Source organism: Macaca thibetana, chromosome 14 (genome assembly GCF_024542745.1).
Source record: "Macaca thibetana thibetana isolate TM-01 chromosome 14, ASM2454274v1, whole genome shotgun sequence".
Taxonomy (NCBI): Eukaryota; Metazoa; Chordata; class Mammalia; order Primates; family Cercopithecidae; genus Macaca; species Macaca thibetana.
Genome location: NC_065591.1, coordinates 84,976,794 through 84,990,372, shown reverse-complemented (window position 1 = coordinate 84,990,372; position 13,579 = coordinate 84,976,794). Strand labels below are relative to the sequence as shown.

At 40.0% G+C, this 13,579-nt stretch overlaps 1 protein-coding gene and 1 pseudogene across 1 annotated transcript in view; one reads left to right on the top strand and one right to left on the bottom strand.

The window, feature by feature from the left end:
• CEP295 (centrosomal protein 295) overlaps window positions 1-13,579 on the bottom strand; it is a 1,096,927-nt gene that overhangs the window by 659,989 nt on the left and 423,359 nt on the right. The window lies entirely within an intron of this gene.
• Window positions 8,823-9,293, top strand: LOC126936302 (60S ribosomal protein L26-like; annotated as a pseudogene).

Here is a 13,579-nt window from a genome sequence, read left to right as displayed (position 1 = left end):
TTATACATTTCAAAATAGCTAGAAGGGAATAAATCAAATGCTCCTAGGACAAAGAAAAGATAAACAGTTAAGGTGATAGATACCCCAATTTCCCTGATTTGATCTTTACACATTATATAAATGTATGAAATATCACATGTATGCCCAAATATGTACATCCATTATGTATCAGTTTTTAAAATGCAGAACTGGCTTGAGTTGATAACTTTTACCCTACAGTGTGTCAGGAGCAATCCCTGAGATTACAGAATTTAGATTAATTATAGCTTTGCTTTGTTTTGAGGATGCTCTCATAAGTAATTTCAATAAATCCAGATTCCTTAGCACATCATCAGACATTGCTGATTCTGCACCATGCAAAGGTATGTGGCCATGGGCTGCTGACACGTTTCCTTCCTTTCAGCTTCCCAGAATGAACAGTTCCTTGAGACACTCAGAGCCAGCCAGTTGGGCTCAAAGACACCTGCTTTCCATGGGAGTTTGCCAAGGAATCAATATGTCAAGGAATCTCCAGTATATTTAATTTACCTGGAGGTCTGTGCAGGGGCAACTAAGAGGCACCATGGAAAGTTTCCAGAGGGAGCATGCGTGAATGGAGTATATTTATCTGGCCTATGCAGGTATCTGGAATTTGTCTTAGGCAGGCAGTAAAAAGAATTGTGTATTTTATGATTATATTGATAGTGAGGTTTTCCTTGCCATGGCCAGAATATATTTAGGATGTGACTAAAGACATATGCAGAAAATTGAAACTGGACCCCTTCCTTACACCTTATACAAAAATTGGCTCAAGATGAGTTAAAGATTTAAATGTAAGATCTAAAACCATGAAAACCTGGGCAATACCATTCAGGACACAGGCATGGACAGAGACTTCAAGACTAAAACACCAAAAGCAATGGCAACAAAAGCCAAAATTGACAAATGGGATCTAATTAAACTAAAGAGCTTCTGCACAGCAAAAGAAACTATAATCAGAGTGAGCAGGCAACCTACAGAATGGGAGAAAATTTTTGCAATCTACTCATCTGACAAAGGACTAATGTCCAGAATCTACAAGGAACTTAAACAAATTTATAAGAAAAAAACCAACCCCAGCAAAAAGTGGGGGGAGGATATGAACAGATACTTTTCAAAAGAAGACATTTATGCAGCCAACATACATATGAAAAAAAGCTCATCATCACTGGTCATTAGAGAAATGCAAATCAAAACCACAATGAGACACTATCTCATGCCAGTTAGAATGGCGATCATTAAAAAGTCGGGAGACAACAGATGCTGGAGAGGATGTAGAAAAATAGGAATGCTTTTACACTGTTGGTGGGAGTGTAAATTAATTCAACCATTGTGGAAGACAGTGTGGCAATTCCTCAAGGTTCTAGAACTAGAAATACCATTTGACCCAGCAATCCCATTACTGGGTATATACCCAAAGGACTATAAATCATTCTACGATAAAGACACATGCACATGTATGTTTATTGCAGCACTATTCACAATAGCAAAGACTTGGAACCAACCCAAATGCCCATCAATGCTAGACTGGATAAACAAAATGTGACACTATACACCATGGAATACTATGCACCCATAAAAAAGGAAGAGTTCATGTCCTTTGCAGGGACATGGATGAAGCTGGAAATCATCATTCTCAGCAAACTAACACAGGAACAGAAAACCAAACCCCTCATTTTCTCATTCATAAGTGGGAGTTCAACAATGAAAACATATGGGCACAGGGAGGGGAACATCACACACCAGGGCCTGCTGGGGGGTGGGGGATAAGGGGAGGGGAAGCATTAGGAGAAATACCTAATGTAGATAATGGGTTGATGTGTGCAGCAAACTACCATGGCACACGTATGCCTATGTAACAAACCTGCACGTTCTGCACATGTATCCCAGAACTTCAAGTATAATAATAATAAATAAAGAATATGGCTAAGGATCATGATGTTGTTGGCATGACATAATTGATGAAGGCCTGTTTTGATTTTAACAATTGTCTACACCAACATGTTCATAAATTCACTGCCCTGCATTATTAAATATTGCAGGAAGGCCTCCATAGATTAGATATAGCTTGCTTATAAAGACTGGCAGCACCAGATAATTTTCTATAAAAACAAATCTCTGATAACACCTTATCTCCATTTCCCATTAGGTTTGTCTTACACACATCCACATCCACAAAGCTGTTTCCAGAATTAAAGAGCTTGGCTAGTATATCACTGCCTTCCAAAGGATTCAGCAGCCAGAAGAGCGTGCTTTATAGTCATAATAATCACACAGATGGGGCCACCTTGCAGAGTTTCTTTTTCACCTTTTTCTTTATCCCTTGCTGTCTTTATCACAAACCATGGCCTGCTGCTGCACAACAAAGCTGGAGGCTTCATTCTCCCTCTTTTTGAAATAATCAGACCCAGAGGTCTTTAACTTGTCAAAATTGACTTTGCTGCCCTTTCCCAGTGTTTGGTGTGACACCATTATCTTGAGCACCGTTATGTCATAGAGCTATAATACTTGGGGTGTGCAGAAATAACTCTCAGTGTGATGCCTAGGTAGCAATTCACTAGAATGTTCACCTAGGTAATTACCTAGAGATGGGTGCCAATCCTCCTCTATGATGCTGACAGTCTCGGGGCCAGGCATGCTAAAGACTCCTGTAATGTGTGCGCAGTTAAGCAGGCTCTGAAGATACTTGCTAGAGTTCATGTGGAGTTTTTGGCATGCTTCCGCAAACTAAAGCCACATCATCATCTCTGAATTTTTCAAGAGGACATATGCTAAGAAGGTGAAAACTGATAGTTGCAAACTTCCAGACTTCTCACTAAAGTCATATCAGAAAGATCTGACCATAGCTCAACCTTCCCCCTCCAGCAGCAATTTTACTAATACTCTGCGGGTTCAAAGCAACCACTCTTTAAAGCAATAACCCTCAAAATATTCTGTTTACAGTCTGATAATCTCAGTGCAGCTGGGAAACTAAAGCTTCCTGCTTAGAGTTGAGTTGGTGAACATAATGTTCACCAAAAGCTCTGTGGGAATGTCTTTAAAACGCCAAACTTCACAAATCTCAGGAATGTTATCAGCCACTTGCAGTACTACATTTACTCTGAAAGCACGGCAAGTTCCCACTATGGCTTTATAAACATAGAGGAGTCTGCTGACAGATCTTTCCCCGTGTGCAGTAGAGCATAAATATTAGCTTTCCACCAACACTTGAGAGCAGGGCAGACAAACATGTCCATTAGAGTGAAACAATTTGGCCTTCCCAAGATCAAAATGATGTTTTTGAGTGTTTGCAGAATTACCATTATTAATATGTGAGTGCTCTTCCTCTTATTCCTGAAAGTAGTAGAAACTTGTGCTGTGAACATCAGGCATCATCTCTCCAGTCTTTGAACCATTAGTGTAAGCAGATAGCATTTATTCAATGCCCTACAAACAGGAATCCTTGGGTTCCAGAGGTAAGACTAATTCATGCTGCTTTAGAAAACCAATCCCAAAGAGAATGGAATTGACCATAGTCCTAGTATAAATCACCTACCGGGTTGTTTAAATCCAATCACAGCACTATGGCTCCCCTCTTTGAAGCAGGTGAAGATGATAGAAGCCCTAGAAGGAAATAACCATTACATTCCCAGGCCATCATGCCTCTTGTAAAAGTTGTCAGAATCAAAACAGGGTCACTTATGTTAAAAACCCTGACAAATAGAACCAGGAAAGGCCATGAAGAGAGAGCTCTCATGCACAAATGACTGATAACAAAAAAACCACAACCTTACACAAAGGCCATTGCAAAACCTCACACGCAAAAAATACTCCTGCAAGGACATCTTCCTAGAAACTGCCAGCCAACCTGAGTCTGGTGCCACTTTTGTTATTGGTCCTTGTAGCCCAGGATAATTATATCAAAACAATTATGTTACCCCCCCAACTTTTTCTTTAAAACCCTTCATCTGCCTTTACCTCCTTGAATATGCACACAGTTTACCATGGCACATATATTCTCATTGCAATGCCCTGTTCTTGCATAAATATCATTTTTCTTTCAGAGAGCCTCTCTCTGTTATTTAGGTTGACACTCCATTGATCATGTAGGCAGGTCATATGGAAATGTCATCATGGCATTTCTTGCTAGAAACCTCAGCCCTTGGATAACTAGGATGAAATGATCCTTCCATGCAGAGGTGGCCACGCAGGAGCAAAAAAAGCCAGCATGTGTGGAATAAGAGGATAGACTCAGACACACAAACATAGAAGCCAGGTAGAATAGAGAGAGAGAGGACAGCATGCTTCACTAGAGACCCACCCTCACTGCACATATATTTGAAAGGTACATACAAGTCATCTGAGTAATGTCTTTACATTATAGAATACCAGCTGTATTCAGAATCTATACCTTCTTATTGCAATGCCATAACTTTGTCTACTGATGAAACAACTTATTCTTTTCCTATCACTCGGAAATCCTTCCTCTGTCAGCTAGTATCATCTGACAGCTATAATATTTCAGAACTGTCATGATACCTTTATATTTCTGATTTTGAAACTTTTTTTAAGTGGAGAACGTGTCCCATATTCCCCAGAAAACCCAAGGCCTGTGGAAATGTGTTTAGCTTCAGGGAATAAAGATGCAGTCAGGGCTACAGATGCTGGCAAAGTTGTGGAGAAAAAGCAGCACTTATACACTGTTGGCAGGAGCATAAATTAGTTCAAACATTGTGAAAATTTTGTGAAGATTTCTCAAAGACCCAAATATAGAAATATCATTTGACCCAGCAATCCCATTACGGGGATTATATATATCCCCCCAATATAAATCATTCTATTATAAAGACACATGCATGCGTATGTTCATTATAGCACTATTTACAATAGCAAAGACATGGAATCAACCTGAATGTCAATCAATGATAGAAAGGACAAAGAAAATGTGGTACATATATACCATGGAATATTATGCAGCCATAAAAAAGAATATCACCTGGGCATGGTGGCTCATGCCTGTAATCCCAGTACTTTTGGAGGTGAGGTTGGTGGATCACCTGAGATCATGAGTTCAAGACTAGCCAGGCCAACATGCTGAAACCCCGTCTCTGCTAAAAATACAAAAAAATTAGCCAGGTGTGGTGGCAGGCACCTGTAATCCCAGCTACTTGGGTGGCTGAGGCAGGAGAATCACTTGTACTTGGGAGGTGGAGGTTGCAGTGAGCCAAGATTGCGCCATTGCACTGCAGCCTGGGCAGGAAGAGTGAAACTCGGTCTCAAACAAAAACAAAAACAAACAAAAAAACAAACCAAAAAAAACCAAGATCATATCCTTTGCAGGGACATGGATGGAGCTGGAGGCCATTATCTTTAGCAAACTAATGCAGAAACAGAAACAGAAAACCAAATACTGCGTATTCTCAGTTATAAGTGGGAGCTAAATGATGAGAACACATAGAAGGCTAGAGGGGAACGACACACACTGGAGCCTATCGGAGAGTGAAGGGTGGGAGGAGGGAGAAGATCAGGAAAAATAACCAATGGATATTAGGCTTAATACCAGGGTGATGAAATAATCTGTATAACAAACCCCCAAAGATACATGTTTACCTATGTAACAGACTTTCACATCCTGCACATGTACCCCTGAACCTAAAATAAAAGTAAAAAAAATGCAGTCAGGAGAGTGAGGCTATAGATATTGACATCCTTCCCGAGACATCAGGTTCAGAGCAATCTCTCACTAAGTAACTGTCTACTATAATGTACTCACCCTAAGACTTTGCATTGTGGTTGTAAGCGGTCTTGAAAATCAGTAGCAATAAATGCATTTAAATATTACTAAAATTTGTCCCCAAGCTCTCCCTCTAACTTCACTTGAACATGAGTGCTGCATAATTTAATAAGAGGTGTGTAGCCTTGTTTCTTGTATACTTTCAGAGTATTTGGGGGGTCCAAAACCAAAGATACTTTATCCTTCAAAAAAGCCCTCCACATATTCCAATTAATACTCAGGGTCTTTTTCAAATTCTTGGTATTAGCTCCCTGTTAGTCATATTGATAATGTCCCTTGTGTGTTATAATCTTTCGAGTCTTAAATGCTTCTCAGCAGCCATGAACTCTTCAGATTATCTCCATGAGGATTAAACAACAGCAACTACCTGGACAAGAATCACAGAATCCAATGAGATTCTAGTTTGCTCCTACAAATGTCTACAGAAAAGAAAATGTGATGGCCTAGAGTAATGACAGATAGTTGGCCACACTCTGAGTTCAGCTGAGAGAATCACTAGAAGAAAGCAATTGTTAAAGAAAAAAAAAAGAAATGGAGGTCATAGTTTAGATATAACCCAAGGCCAATTGCCCATAGCCAGGTCACCAGAGCTGAAGTCATCCTAATTTTTCAGAAATGCTAGCCCTAACCATAAATGAAACACAAAATATAAGCTTTATGTTTTTGCCAGCAGGATTCGGTAAAAGTAAACTAATCAGCAAAAGTCAGATCAGCTTAAACAGCTCTACTTGCCCTAAAAGAATGTTAATGTATTAACGGCCAATTACAAAAAAAGGTCACGATACTTCCTCCTTAATGCTTTATAAACTGCACAGTAACTGTTGTAAGCAGAGCTTCTTACCTCTTCTGGTTTGAAGCCTCCCAGTTCCTCAGCTGTTCTTTTGAGTGCACAATAAACTCCTACAATTTTCAAATCTGATCTGATTTTTTTTTGACAAAACTTTCATTCCTATGTCTTTGAGGAAACGCAGCAAAAGCACTCACCGCTCCATGTCTCTCTTGAAAGCTAATCTCTGTGGTATTGTCTTTCCACTGTGCCAATCTGAAAGGGCCCAGGGGTGGGAGAAACGGTGTAGGCCACTTTTCATGCTGGGATGACGGACAGCTGAATCATCCTGAATGAGTGCAATCGCATGGGTGTTTATTACTACAAGTTACATGGCGTTTGCCACAGATATAAGTCAGCCCAGAAGCATCCTCATATTTGTCATCCTGTGATAATAATCAGAGTATGAAAGTACAAAAACCATTTGGGGGCGTTGATGATCTCTCAGAAATAGAGCTTTCCCATCCACCATGGCCACATTAATAGAAACGTCTCTCCTCTGCATCTTTTTTTTTTTCTGAAAGACCCTGAGCCTTGCGAACTACCCCTATCTGCACCAGCAGTGTCCTACCTTCCCAACACTTTGTAAGAGTTCCGGCAGGACATGAGTGAGCCTCCAAGTGATGAGAATTCACCCGATGCTGATTACTATAATGAATTATCTGAGTAGGAAGAACAGATTTTACCTTTGCACGTGCCCTCCCCATTTTATCCTTTACCACCATTAACCTATGATCAGTACACTTTGCGACACTCTGCAACCAGGGATTCCACAGCACGGAAGTGGGTGAGGACGATGGGCTGTTTACACCTTCTCTTGACCACGGGAGCTGGATGAAAACCTCTGGGCCTTGCACTGACCATAAGCCTCTGCAAACTCCTGGTGACCACCTCACATGCCAGGGGTCTGTATAAGATAGTGTCTGGTTTGGATTTCCAAAAGAAAAGGTAGGGTCATATTCAGCACAATAACAATTTCACACAGGAATTCTTGGTTTCTTAAAATAAATAAATAAAACCTCTCCGTCATTACTCTTGGGTACTTCAGCCTCCTTCCCCACAGCTCCTGCATGGTCCCCAGAGCCCATGTTTCCGATGCCTTGTCTGGGGGAACTGCACGAAGCATCTCCCTGCTGTATCTCAAGAGAGCTGGGGGCAGCCCCGTGGCAGTTTGGTGCCGCTAAAAGTTGTATCACAGGTTGGCAACAGAGATGCCCTCTCTGTCCTAGGGACTGAGGCTTCTATGGCAGCAAAACAACCACAAAAATGTAAAGAAATAGCCAGCAGCTCTGTCTCAACCAAATCCTTGGGGCTGTTGGATACATTCTCCCTAAACACCGTACCTTAACATCATCTGCTGTATTTTTAATAATCTGTGTTTCTAACTTCAGTTCTGTTATTGTGAGCATCTAAGCATTTCCTTCATGATGGATGATGGCCTTGCTGTGTTAACATCACAGTGACTTTTCTTTCCCTTTCAGCCAACTACAGCAGTATTATCATCTATCTACATACTAATATTTAAACATACATATTTGTGATTTTAAAGTTTCCGACAACACATATTTGTAGCACAAGTTCCAGCTATTAGCAGACAAATCACTTGCACTTTTTTGCTGATCTAGAGGAGTGTCAGAGGTGGTGTTGGCATCTGATTACTCATTTTCATTGCAGCTTCTGTCACATTCATACAATGAACAGCCATCATTATATAAAAGACATATATTTCCCAGAAATATTTTTTTTGGGGGGGAAAGAGCTTAGAGTCCTCAACCAATTTTAAACATACTTCCCTACTGAACCTTGAAAATAAAACATCTTCATTCATCTTGTCCTGTATGGTATAATTGGACACATGGATTGAAGGGGTACAACAAAATTCCACCATGCATTATTGAAGCATATAAGAACTGCCTCATATTCACCCCCAAACTATTTGCTTCAGATTGCTGTAAGCAAATCTGAGGTTTGCAAAAGTGAGGCTCAGGGACCTATCGGAGTGAACTGATGGGGTTATCGGGTGGGCCATCCGTTCAGCCCCTAATGTAGAGAAGAAAGGAGTGGGCTAAAGTTATAGCCCTCCACCCATAGGCAAAAAATGAAACATGAATTGAGAGGCATCTCTCACCTTCGGATAACCAGATTAATTACTATAAAAATAGTCATCTCTTTTTTGTGGCCATTGCCGAAGTGGCAGTGACCAAAATGAAATTCAATCCATTTGTCACTTTGGACTGAATCAAGAACCATAAAGGACATTTCAATGAGCCTTCCCACATTCTCAGGAGGATTACGTTTCCCTTCTTTCCAAAGAGCTGAGACAGGAGTACGATGTTCAATCCATGCCCATCTGAAAGGATGATGAAGTTCAGTTGTGTGAGGACATTATAAAGGTCAGCAAATTGGCAAAGTAGTCCAGGTTTACAGGATGAAATATGTCATCTACATTGAACAGGTGCAGTGGAAAAAATCTAATTGCACAACCGCCCATGTGGGCATTCACCACAGCAGGGCGGTTATCACCAGGCTAAAGCTGGACAAAGATGCTAAAAGATCCTTGAACAGAAAGCCAATTCTTGCCAAGTAGGAATGGGAAAGGGCAAATATAAGGAAGAAACAATCAAGATGCAGGAATAAGCTAATCTTATTTACAAATAGTCTATATCTCCCTGAGTCTGTTCTAGATTATTAAGAAAAGGCTCCTCAATCATGGCCTGAGGAGTAAGGAAGTATCTGTGCCATTCAAGCCATCAAAACACACCTCATTCTAATATCTCAAAAAAAGATCATCACCCCTTTCCCTCAGGGGTCTGTTTTCTTTCTGGAGCCTTGAATCCTATTTTGGTTGTACTGTAGGTCCAGAGACATCCCACCCCCAAAACCCTAAAAACTTCTTCCTTTTTCTCTTTCCTTTTTTTTTTTTTTTTCGGAGGCAGGGTCTTTCTCTGTCACCCCGGCTGGAGTACAGTGGTGCCATCATAGCTCACTGTAAACTCAAACTCTAGGCTCAAGTGATCCTCATCCCTCAACCTCCTGCCTCAGCCTCCCGAGTATCTAGGTCTAAAGGCACATGTCACCACCACACCCTTCTAATTCTTTCTTTCTTTTTTCTTTTTTTGTAGAGACAGGGTTTCACTATGTTGCACAGGCTGGTCTCCAACTCTGGGCCTCAAGTGATCCTCCCACCTCAGTCTCCCAACATGCTGGGGTGACAGGCATGAGCTACCACACCTAGCCAGAAGCTTTTTTATTAAATACTGTAGGGGAGATTAACATTATACTATCTGACTGTTAGCACAACATATTTTCCTGATACTAAGTTTATTTCCTTATTAAGTGGTGAATAGGACATACTTTTGGAGCTATCCTGCCCATGGCTGTGCTGTGAAACCTTTATTTAATTAAAGGGTGCTATTCTCACATACTGACAAGGAACCCCTACGTATTGTTGACAAGACATGCTAGTACAAATTACTGTCCCCCTCCCCAAATTAGTGGATAAAAAATAGTGCTGTACTATAGCAGAAACGAGGCTCTGTGGAGTTTTCTAGCCCTTCCCACCAGTAGTCTCTGGGAGTTGAGGAACAAGTTGGTGGAATGCCTTGCCAGGATCTATAGTTTCGAGTCCTTTCCCTGGGAGATTGTGTGTAAAATGAATGACATGCATGCTTGTGAAGTGTTTTGTTTTAGGCATCATCTCTTAGGTATTATATCTTTTAGTGTATGGGACAGGGGAGGTGCATTTTTGTACTGCCAACAATGGTCAATATTATCCATTCTGGTGGAAACTTTGAGGATGACTCTGTGAGGATTTTGTACTTTTAAAAATAAAGTATTTGGAATTTTCCGTTTGGTAATTTATGTAAAAATACTTTCGTATAAATAGTATGGTATAAATTCATGTGCAGGGTAAACTTGATCTACACATTAAGAGAGGTTAGTTGGCATTTGGAGAAAACTAATCAGGAATTCACACAGCAGATATAAACAGTGGACACTTCAAATATTGTTATGTAAATTTACACCAGAAGCAAGGCATGCTAGAAATAAGTTTTTATTAATGAATGAGTAGTACTCTAGATATGTGGTTGAGAAAGATTTCACATAAGGGAGATACAAGAATTCAGTAAGCCTTGCAGTCCAATACCTTCAGAGGGATGCCTGAAATCTAGAATTCTCTTTGGTCCTGTTTTTCCTGAATTAAGAGAGGACCATGTTTTCGCCATCTAACTAGAAGCCTTTAGGATATCATGGCACCAGTTTCAAATTGAAATTTCCAGGCAGATACTTGTTGAAATGCATAAGAACAGAGAGCAGGACTTTATCATGCTTACAGAAGCAAGCTATAAGACTGTTCTGTGCCAGCATGTGAATAAATATTGTACATATGGCAAAATTTGTAAGGGATTTGCTTTTATTGAAATTTAACACCTGAAAGCAATATTGGGGGTAAAGAATTCTATAGCCTCTATATTCTCTAATTACCAGAGGCTACTCATATTTTCAAAGTATTTTAACAATCACTGAATACAAAATTGGGGTAGGTGCATTTGTAATACATGTATTTTGGGGTTCATTTATGTCACTGGACATAAAACTCTCCGTAGCAACCTCTACGGCAACTTAAACGGAGGGATGTAAAAGAATTTAAGATAGAGGAATATGCACAGCAGTAATTCCTAATACCACTCATCCTTCTTGCAAATTCACATGTCAAAACAAACAAACAGAAAGCCCAAATTACATTAATCAGAAAATTTTGTTTAACTGACAGTGCCATTCATCCTAATGACAGAATTCCTCCAGGGAGAAGAACGTTTTCAGAAATTTGACCAAATCCTTAACCTAATTCCCTCTATCGGTCCTGCAGCATAGCTAGTTGCTTGCTGATTGCATCTTCTGTTGTTTGAAGGGCAGTTGTTCTCATTAGCATTCACTCACTAGGAAGCAGAGTCAGAGGCCACCCTTTCACCAGTTTGCTTCAGGGACTGGTAATGAAAGGAAGAAATCACTCCACGTTTCCAAAAGAGGTATGTGCCATCTCATACAGTTCATAGGGCAATAAAAAGCACTCTTCAGAATAGATAATTCTTTCACAATCACAGACCTAGGACACCAGAATGAGACTTTGACATTAGCTTTCTGCCTGGAGAGAAAAGAAATGTTTCACTGCTTTGTGAGCCATCCTATCTATAAATAGTTTTAATTACCTTTAGAATAATGGCAACTTCAGGTCTATTCTCTCCAACCAGGAACTCTCACCTGAGCCTAGGTAGGTCAATCCAGCTATCTAATAGACCCAGTATTTCATACATATTCATTATGCTTTCCCCAAAATCTGTCCTTGCTGCTGCTTCTCCTCTGTGTCTATCTCAGTGTATCTTTAGTTCATCTATCATCCATAACCCTATATGTATCCATATTGCTGAAATATGAATGATTAATAAAATTTTGTTTCTTATTCATGGCAGGGGAGTCTCTGTGTCCTTTTTGTCATTCAACGAACTGGGCTGCCATTTTCTGCGTGTGGGTTCCACGGTCATTGTGAGCGTGGCACACTGACCAGGCAGCTGACAAGGGCAGAGAGAGTAAATTTGGCCTGAAGTCTATAGTTTACCAGCCTCCGCTTTAGAATGTCAGGTCCAGGAGATCAGGGGCCTTGCCTGTCTTCTTCATTCTATATCTCCTATGTGTTCAATAGTACTTGATCTTCGAGGAAAAGAAAGTAACTTCATAGTGTATTTAAACCTGAATCTGCAAGATGAGCTTTTTATTTCAAGCACACTGCAGAGAGAAAAATCTTCACTAGAATCTGGTGCTTTCTTGCTAATGAAAGAAAGCACTCAGTATGTATAAAGTAGAGAGTTAATTACTATTAGGCTTGTGAGTAAAAGAGACTTGTGGATTAATTAACTCAAGACTTGGTGAATGCATTTAAGGCTTGAAAGCAAAATCAATTTCTTTAACAAATATATTTAACAGCCTAAGTGAACAAATAAAGTTTCCTAAAATAACTTTAAAAATCTTTGCTGTATAACAAATATATTGTGCAGTTTACAGTCCTATAAAAGTAAATGAAATTTTTCTAGTTGAATAGCTGAATATCTTGGAGAACCATCAACTTGCTTTTCAATACCTTGGGACTATTGGTGGGGAAGAGAGAGATATATACCCAAAATGTATTTGACCGAGACTCATTGTATATCAGTGGGCATTAAAAGGGAGGATATAATTATAGAAAAAGAATGATTTGAGCCAAATTTCCTTCTAAAAACAATCACAAATACAGCAAATATATTTTTAAAAATATATCCTTGAAAACATTGAAGAATTGACAAGTGTGTTAGTCATTAGGGATGTTTACCATCATTTCAAGTTCTCTGAGCACTCATGTGCTCAGCATTGTTCTCCCCCACCCTCTTGAAATTGGTGTGGCCATGTGACTTGCTTTGGACAGTAAAATATGAGCAGAGGTAACTGATTTGTGTTACTTCTTTGCAGTCCTTTAAGGTCAATGTATGATTCACCATTCCCTGTGCCATGGTAATCATGGATCCCTGAGTGAGGAAAATGGGGAGCACACCATCTGCCAACTTGACATAGAGTTTTGTTATTAAGAATACATTTCTAGCCAGGTGCGTTGGTGTGTGCCTCTAGTTTCAGCTACTAGGGAGGTTGAGGCAGGAGGATGGCTTGAGCCCAGGAGTTTGAAGCCAGCTGTGCAACATAGGGAGACTCTCTCTCTCTCCCTCTTTTGTTTAAAGGTATATATTTCTATTGTTTTAAGTCACTAGTCTTGGGCAGTTTTGTTACCTCAGCATACCTTAGTTTCTTCTGATATATATATTAAGATTGTAAGAAGTTATCAGACTAAATTGTAAAGGAGAGTGTGAATTCAGAGGGCTTAAGCAAGAATAGAGTAAATAGAATCTGCTTTTACCCTGAAGACAGTTGCTGATCTG